Genomic DNA, 8,245 nt, shown 5'->3' with positions numbered 1-8,245 from the left:
CCCCGTTTCCTGCCTCTTATTCTCACACTGCACGCTGGGGAATGAGATCCCTAAATTCTGCCTTCCTGATCTCTCAAGAAAAAAGGTTTGTGGGCTATCTTTTCCTACATGCTTGGTAGGCTTACTGACCTAAGACTAAAGGCCCAACTAGCTGCAAAGCCTTGAATTTCTGGCCTGAAATACTGGGTGTTCTGGGTCTGAGTGAGACATGAAGAACGCTGTGTGACTTGCCAGGATTATAATTACTGTTTCAGCTGCCTGAGGGTTTGAGTTAAGTAAATTTGAAATTTCGAATTGGGACAATATTTTGTTGGGAAAAAATAAAAACAAAGGTACAAAAGATTCTATGTATGTGTTTTTTTTTTTTTTTTTAAGAGAACTAAGAATTTGTATACCTAGTTTCATATTTTGCTCCCCCAAAATGTGAAGGATAAACCACAAATTAACAAAAATGATTTCTTATACAGGATGGGTATATATTCCTGGAGAGGCAAGAATGAGAGGGAAACCCCCCAGTGAATCTTTTTAACCTTTAATCATACATGTTTTACATTTGGAAAAAAAATTAAATCAAAGATAATTAAAAAGCAAACCCTAAAATGAATTCCAATGGAAACAAATGAAATTAATTGTATATTGAATTGATATGACAATTCAGAAAAAGTCAAATAACGTTCTAATATAGTCATCTGGCTGTATATGCTGAGTAGGATATATAACATATTGAGAAGAATTACAAGAAAATATTGAATTTTACCAGTAGGTTTTTTTTGTCTGTTTGTTTGGTTTTTGTTTTGTTTTGTTTTGTTTTTTGAGACAGAGTCTCAAGCTGTCACCCTGGGTAGAATACCATGGCGTCATAGTTCACAGCAACCTCAAACTCTTGGGCTCAGACAATTCTCTTGCTTCAGCCTCCCAAGTAGCTGGGACTACAGGTGCCCACCACACCGCCAGCTATTTTTTTGTTGCAATTGTCACTGTTGTTTTAGCTGGCCCAGGCCGGGTTTGAACTCGCCAGCCTTGGTGTATGTGGCCAGTGCCCAACCCACTGAGCTACGGCCCTGCCCCAGGAGGTTGTTTCTGGTAGGAATGTTAGGTTAAGCAGTTAGACATGATGAGTAGGATGGATGCTGGATACTATTTTGGTCTAGAGTGGGTCAGGCTGGCCTGAGTTGTTATGGGATAACTGGGCTAATCCAGACCCTGCAGGTACAAGACCTTACAGGTGGGTTGTTTTGGGAGAGCTGGTTGTTTTAGAGGACTGATTCATGTCCAGAGGACTTTCTCAAAGGGACAGATGTGGTTATACAGACTTGGGTTGTTTTGAGAACAGCCTGATTAGGACTTTAGGGAAGGGGCTCCCAAGAAAGAACAGACAATGTGTCAAGAGGATCTCCAAGAACTGACCAATTAGAAAGGTAGAGAAACTACAAAATAGAGGTATTGTCAAAGCCTCCATAGAAGGTCTTTGGAGCAGTTGCACAGGTAAGTAACAGAGTTGCTAAATGAACTACCCTCCCTAATAAAGCAAAAATCATACCATTAGTTCCGTAACAGTTTACAAATACCATGACAACCCTGGAAATTACCTTACAAGAATAAAAAGGGGGCAGATCCCCAGTTCCAGGAATTCCCCACCCCTTCCAAGGAAAGCCATGAACAATCTACCTCCCACTTAACGTAAAATTAGAGAATCAGTATAAAAGGAAATATCTTGTCAAACTCAGTGTCTGCTTTGCTCACAGGGGCTGACCACTGTGGAATGTACTATTCTTTAATCTTTAATAAAACTTTGGCATGTTGCCTGCTTACACCTGCTTGCTCTACTGATTTATTCCATTGGCTCGGTGCCAGTGACCATTCTTCAGAACTGGGAACCAAGAACCTGGGAACACCAGGGCCTGATGCCTGGTCCCATCAACACTTAACAGGAATATTGCTGTTGGAATCCCAAACTCATTTTTGTCTATATTGTAAAAGTGGACAAATGAGTAAATATACTGATGATCTCTGGAACCATGATTTTCATTCTGGTTTATACAAAAATAGGAAATGACAGAATCTATGGTGTTAGATGTGAATATTCTGTCCACTGAAAGATCCTAAAAGGTCCCAAAGATCTCCATACATAGGAAAAAGATTATACTTTACATATTTTATATTTTTATTTTTTTTATATTTATATATCAATATGTAGAAAAGTATTTTGCATAGTCCTTCACTTAGGAATCTCTTTTTTTTTTTTTTTGAGACAGAGCCTCAAGCTGTCCCCCTGGGTAGAGTGCCGTGGCATTACAGCTCACAGCAACCTCCAACTCCTGGGCTCAAGCGAGTCTCCTGCCTCCGCCTCCCAAGTAGCTGGGACCACAGGCGCCCGCCACAACGCCCGGCTATTTTTTGGTTGCAGCCGTCATTGTTGTTTGGCGGGTCCGGGCTGGGGATTCGAACCCACCACCTTAGGTGTACGTGGCTGGCGCCTTAGCCAGTTGAGCTATAGGCGCTGAGCCCACTTAGGAATCTCTTCTAAGCCATATACCTAATTTTATATATGTAATTTTGCATTCCTCTTCTTAAAAACATCTCCAAATTTTAGTTTCAGATCTGGATCTACTCCTTGTTCTGAGACACTTAGCACCCAGATCTTGGTTTCCAAATACCGTTCCTCATTTGAAGGAACCAGAGATCCCTGGAGAAGTGACTAGCTTCAGGTCTAGAGTAGGAAAAGATCAAGATGGCCCTAGAACATATTTTTTAATGCTATAAAGCTAGAAAGTGCTCAAAAACTAATGGGGTCATATAAAACATACAGAGAGATAAGCTAGCTTGAAGGAGATCCCACTGCCAAATTTGGAACAAATCATCAAAAAAAAGATTATAACACCCCCCTCCTAATATCCATGAGTGCATAGTGATGCTCACAGAGAGAAAGAGAGAATGAGAGGGAACCAGCTACTAACTACAGATCAAATAATAGAACTTTATAGCCACCACTGTTGTAGGGCCAATATAATATCTGGTTCAGGCCAAGGGCAGTGATAGATACTAAAACTTCTGCATGAAAAGTTAGGAGACTTGGTTATTCACCTAATCTAGGATCGAAAAAGACAAAAGATATGAATCTCTCAAACCCAGTGTGTAAATCTCAATTAGATTTTAGGTTGGAAAAAAGCTGTAATTGATGTTTTTGAGGACAATTGGAGGAATTTAAATATGTTCTACATCTATATGAGAGTATAAATGGATGTTAACTTTCTTAGGTGTGAGGATGACATGGGAATGAGGTAGAAGGTGAAGGCTGCAGCTATCCACTTGAAGTACTTTGATGTCTGAAACTGACTTCCAAATGTCTCAATCAGTAGTTGGTGATTCTAGCTGGCAAATATTTGGGAGCCGGTAATACTATTCTTGCATTTTTTCTGTAGGTTTGACATTTTTTCCAAAAAAAAAAAGGGGGGGGGAACAAAAACCTTCCAGTTCCCAAAATTATTGAACCAGTATCTTACCAAATTACTCTTTATAACTGTGTATTTTCTCCTTAACAAAGACCCCAAAGTCTTAGAGTTCACAACCATTAAGTGTAAACAAGTAAAGGAGGATTAACACTGACAAAATAATCCAGGAATCTTAACCTAGGATATGGTCATTAAATCTTGGGGGGGAGAGGTCAGGTATACAGTTTTTCCACTTTACTCTTGAACCAGTTAGATCCAGTTTGATCCAGTTAGATCCAGTTTGATCCAATTTGATCCAGTTTGAACCAGTTTGATCCAGTTTGAACCACTTTGATCTGGTTTGATCCGGTTAGATCCAGTTTGAACTGGTTTGATCCAGTTAGATCCAGTTTGAGCTCCCTTTGCAACAAAACTGTTTATGTAGGCTCTCCTCTTCAATGACACTGTGTGTCACAATAAGCAGCACGTGTACATCATAAAACTAACCATAAAAATATTTAATTATCACAGTAACATACTAAGGAAATATCAAAGGATGCGTTCATCTTCTTTTACTAGGCCATACACACACACACTCCGAGATGCATATTTTTCCAGGTGTTGTTTTTAGAAACTTTAATTGCGAACAAAGTAGCTATCATTATCTGACTTTTACCTTACAGAGAACTGAGATGAGCAAGGTTCCCAGTTCCCTAGAGAGGCAAGCCACACTGTCAGGGACATAACTCCAGCCTACAGAGTCTGAAGTCCAAGGTGCTCTCCAATTTGTGCCTAGTTTCCTTCATTCTTCAAGTCCTGTCATTTGTGCAGCAGGGACTTATCAACCACAGGACTGTCTTATCATTTGGTATCTTGTGGAAAGGTTTTATGGAGTTGATACTATATGGAGGTTTAAATTTCTTTAATTTTCCATTCCTAAGGTTATCCTAAGGTAAAGCTTATACAATGCAATCTCCCAAGGAGGCATCTGAGACCCATAGAGTTAAAAGACTACTTTTCCTGCCAGGATGAGGAATCTCAGACCAAGACTGAAAAGGTAACTTTGATGAATCACTTCCCAAGTCACTACTCTGGTTATAGCTTTCAGAAACTAGAGCCAAACATTTCTCTGTCCTATGTTGTCAGATAAGAGTGCATTGCCAAAACCCTGTTCTATATCTACATTTTTGTTCCTTTGTTTAATGTTACATAGTTTTCTGATAGGAATTTATGTCCACGCCCTATTTTGTAGTCTTTCGTATCTTATTTTAACTTATTACGAAAGTAGGTAAAGTGTGAAAGAGAAAAAGAACACCAAGATTCTTTACAAAGAAATATATGTGTATAAACATCAGATCAAATGTGTTTAAGCATGCAAAATTTCAGATAGTTCAGGCCAAAATAATTCAGAATCTAGTTAACAGTCCCTTGCCTTAGACTGAATACATCAATGTCACTCTATTGCTGTCATCTCTTTCAACTATAACAGCCCAGAGATATTAAGGGTGCTACAGGCATCATATCATACACTCTTAGAAGGTTTACCTAGTCTTTTCTGTCCTTTAGAAACAGTAAGCCATTCCATTAAGAGCAGCACCCATATCCCTATCTTACCACCAAGGAAGGTGCAATTTACCATCATTCCTGGAAGTTTCCCACTGGGATCCTACCATCCCATTACCAAAAGCTTGCTGCACTCGCCCTAGGTGCCTAGCAAAACTTCACACTCACACCAAACATAGGAGGTCGGACAATTAAGTTCACGATCTCATCCTAGAAAAAGTGCTACCTACATCACTGCTGAATATCATGACAGTCACTCTAGAAGTACTCATGTTGGGAAGCTATGCACTGACCCCAGCGTCTAGTTGACCCTTCCAAAGCACTCTTTCTAGGATGAGTTTGCAAACTTATCAGACCTCATGCAATGACAGCTCTGACAGCCACTCCAGAAATGAGTTCCAAAATTGCTCTGAACGGCGGACTAGGCACTGGTGTCGCCGCATAGCTTCCAAGGTGACCATTGTGATATTCAGTAACGAGCTACCCTTTTTTTCTGGGACAAGTTCTCAAACTTAATCGTCTGACCTCACATACCATCATATTCTTTACAACCTACTTTGCCAACTCCACTCCCTCTTCATTATCCTGTCCATGGGCATTCTAAGGTGTTCTAAATAGAATTTCTTTTGTTTAGGAGAAAATGCCTCTCTGCATATACATCTTCCATTTGCTTTCCACCCAGCTTTTCTAGTACTCCTTGAGTTTTTCTTTCTATACCTAACTGGATTATGTGTCAAAGTTCTCCAGACAAACAGTATGTATGTGTGTGTGGGAGGGGTTTGTATAAATATATACATACACGTGTACAAACATGTGTACTGATTTATTACAAAGAATTGCCTCACCTGAACAGAGTCTGACAAGTCCCAAGACCCGCAGAGTCGCTGGGCTGGAGGCTCCTGGAGACCAGATGGTGTAGTTTCAATCTAAAGGCCAATAGGCTTAAGAACCAAGTAGAGCCAAAGTTTCAGTTTGAATTCTAGGGTAAGAAAAAAACAGTGTCTCACCTTGATGAGAATCAGGCAAGAGGAATTTTCTCTTAACTGGAAGAGGGCCAGTTTTTTTTATTCTATTCAGGTCTTCAACTAATTGGCTGAGGCCAACCCTCCCCCCCCTTAAGAACTACAGTCTTCTGTATTCAATCAACTGATTTAAGTGCTATTGTCATCCAAAGCACTCAGAATGCTGCTTGGCCAAACATCTAGGCACCCCGTGGTCCGGTGAAATTGATTAGTAAAATTAACCCTTATACCAATCTTTAAATTTGGGGGATTTGAGGCTTTTCACTAGGATTTCTCCTCTCCCTACTCTTTATTCCGAGATATTTCCATCATTTTCTATGGATGTAACCGACCTATCTCAGCATCTATTTCAGCACTTTCCAAGTGTTAACTATATATGTACGTTTAAACTTTTTACTAATTTCATTTTTTAAAGTTTTCTAAAAAGTGAAACTAGTCTTAACGATGTATTATTTTAACCCCAAATATCCCAATATTATCATTTTAACAGAAATCAATATAAAAATATTAACTGAACATCTCAATTATCAATTTACTGCCTTTAGCCCTGATTTCACTATGCATTACCACCTCTGTGATACTAAAGCTTTAAGAATTTCTTTGCAGCAACCATAATGCAAACCTTTCTTGAATAGAGGATCATTGCAAGAGAAAGGAGCTTTTCTTCATGGTTCCAGAGTGCTTCATTTTTGTTTTCTTCTTGCTTCTTCTGGGCTGCTATCAGCAGCACAGTGCGGGGACATCCAGGAGAGTTCTTGTCCAGCAGCACACCAGGAGTATGCAGTCTCTTAGCAAGCCCATGCCCCTGGCCTCAGCCCAGTGACCACCTAATTGTCCCTCCCAAATGCAAACCCCAACACACTCCAGGTCGCATGCCACTCTATGGGCAAGCAGACACCCCAAGTCCCTCTGCATGCCTGCCCACCAGCCTCAACCTGCCTGCACCCCAGAGTGTGCCCCACGGCTCTCCTACATGGACACTGTGCACTCTACGCCCCGCCAGAGACTCAGTTCCCGGTGTCCTGCATCCCTCTGCACACCTGTGTGCCTGCACATCAGCCTTAGCACAAATGGACACTGAAGTCATGTTTCTTGCTAGCCTGGCAAGTATGGACCAGCTCTGGTCACTCTAGGTTCAACCCAATGAACTTCTCTGCCCGCCACTGGGCTGCAACCACAACTTCTCCAATGATCTCAGCTTTAGGGAGGAGTTGGCCGTCCAAGCTTATCTTTTATCGGAAACTTCCTTAGCCTCAGAATATTCTTTAGAGTTTTCTTTTATATATTTACACTTGCCCTGTTATACTTAATAATTCTTTACAGTTCCAAAACAGAAAAAACAATAATTCTTTACAGGAAACTTTTCCTGCTCAAATGATTGTTTGACTTCTGCCTCCTGATTGTACCTGAACTGATGCAGTCACACGTACTTTTCCTTTTCTTTTCTTTATGAAGGGTTCCAATTCTGGAGCATACTGTACCTTTACAGCACAACACAATTCAGGCTCGCCACATTACAAGTGCTCGATAGTCACGTGAGACTAGTGGCTATTACACCGGGCAGTACAGCGCTAGATCCACTGAATTGTATTCAGCTGCTTCAAACTAAAGGGCTCAAATCTCCACCTGTCCCAACTTCTCGCTCCCATTTTCTCTATCTCATCAAATGGCACCACCATCCACCGAGTTGGACCAGTCAGAAAGTGAATAATTATACCAATACCTGGTTTTCTCTTTCTCACCTCACTTCTAAATGTTGTAGACCTTAACTCCTACAGGTCAGTTCATTTTACAAAAATGGGGTGAACTATACTATAAACCTCAGACAAAATTTGAAATATTTATACTTTTAAAAGTATGTATGCCTTTTCTTCTTAATCAAAATTTTTCAGCTTCTAAGAGAGTATTAATCACATACGTTAATGAGAACACGACAAAATCGGTATGGTCATAGAATATTGGGAAAACTGTAAAATATGTGCTATTTTGGAATCAATTTGATAAGTTAAATCAAGACTTTTAAATGTTCATAACTTTAAATTCTACTTTTAGGCATGCTTCCTAAGAAAATATTAACAGATTCTGTTAACGATGCACGTACATGTTTTTTTTTTAGGCGGAGCCTCAAGCTATCCCCCTGGGTAGAGTGCCATGGCATCACGCTCAGAGCAACCTCCAACTCCTGGGCTCAAGCGAGTCTCCTGCCTCAGCCTCCCAAGTAGCTGGGAC

General features: G+C 40.4%; 1 pseudogene; it reads left to right on the top strand.

Annotated features, from left to right (window-relative positions):
- Positions 1-8,245, top strand: part of LOC100960695 — a 14,833-nt pseudogene that overhangs the window by 5,419 nt on the left and 1,169 nt on the right.

Source organism: Otolemur garnettii, unplaced genomic scaffold (assembly GCF_000181295.1).
Source record: "Otolemur garnettii isolate 467f Iridium unplaced genomic scaffold, OtoGar3 scaffold00067, whole genome shotgun sequence".
Taxonomy (NCBI): domain Eukaryota; kingdom Metazoa; phylum Chordata; class Mammalia; order Primates; family Galagidae; genus Otolemur; species Otolemur garnettii.
Note: the sequence above shows the minus strand (reverse complement) of the source record. Positions and strands in the feature narration are given on the sequence as shown.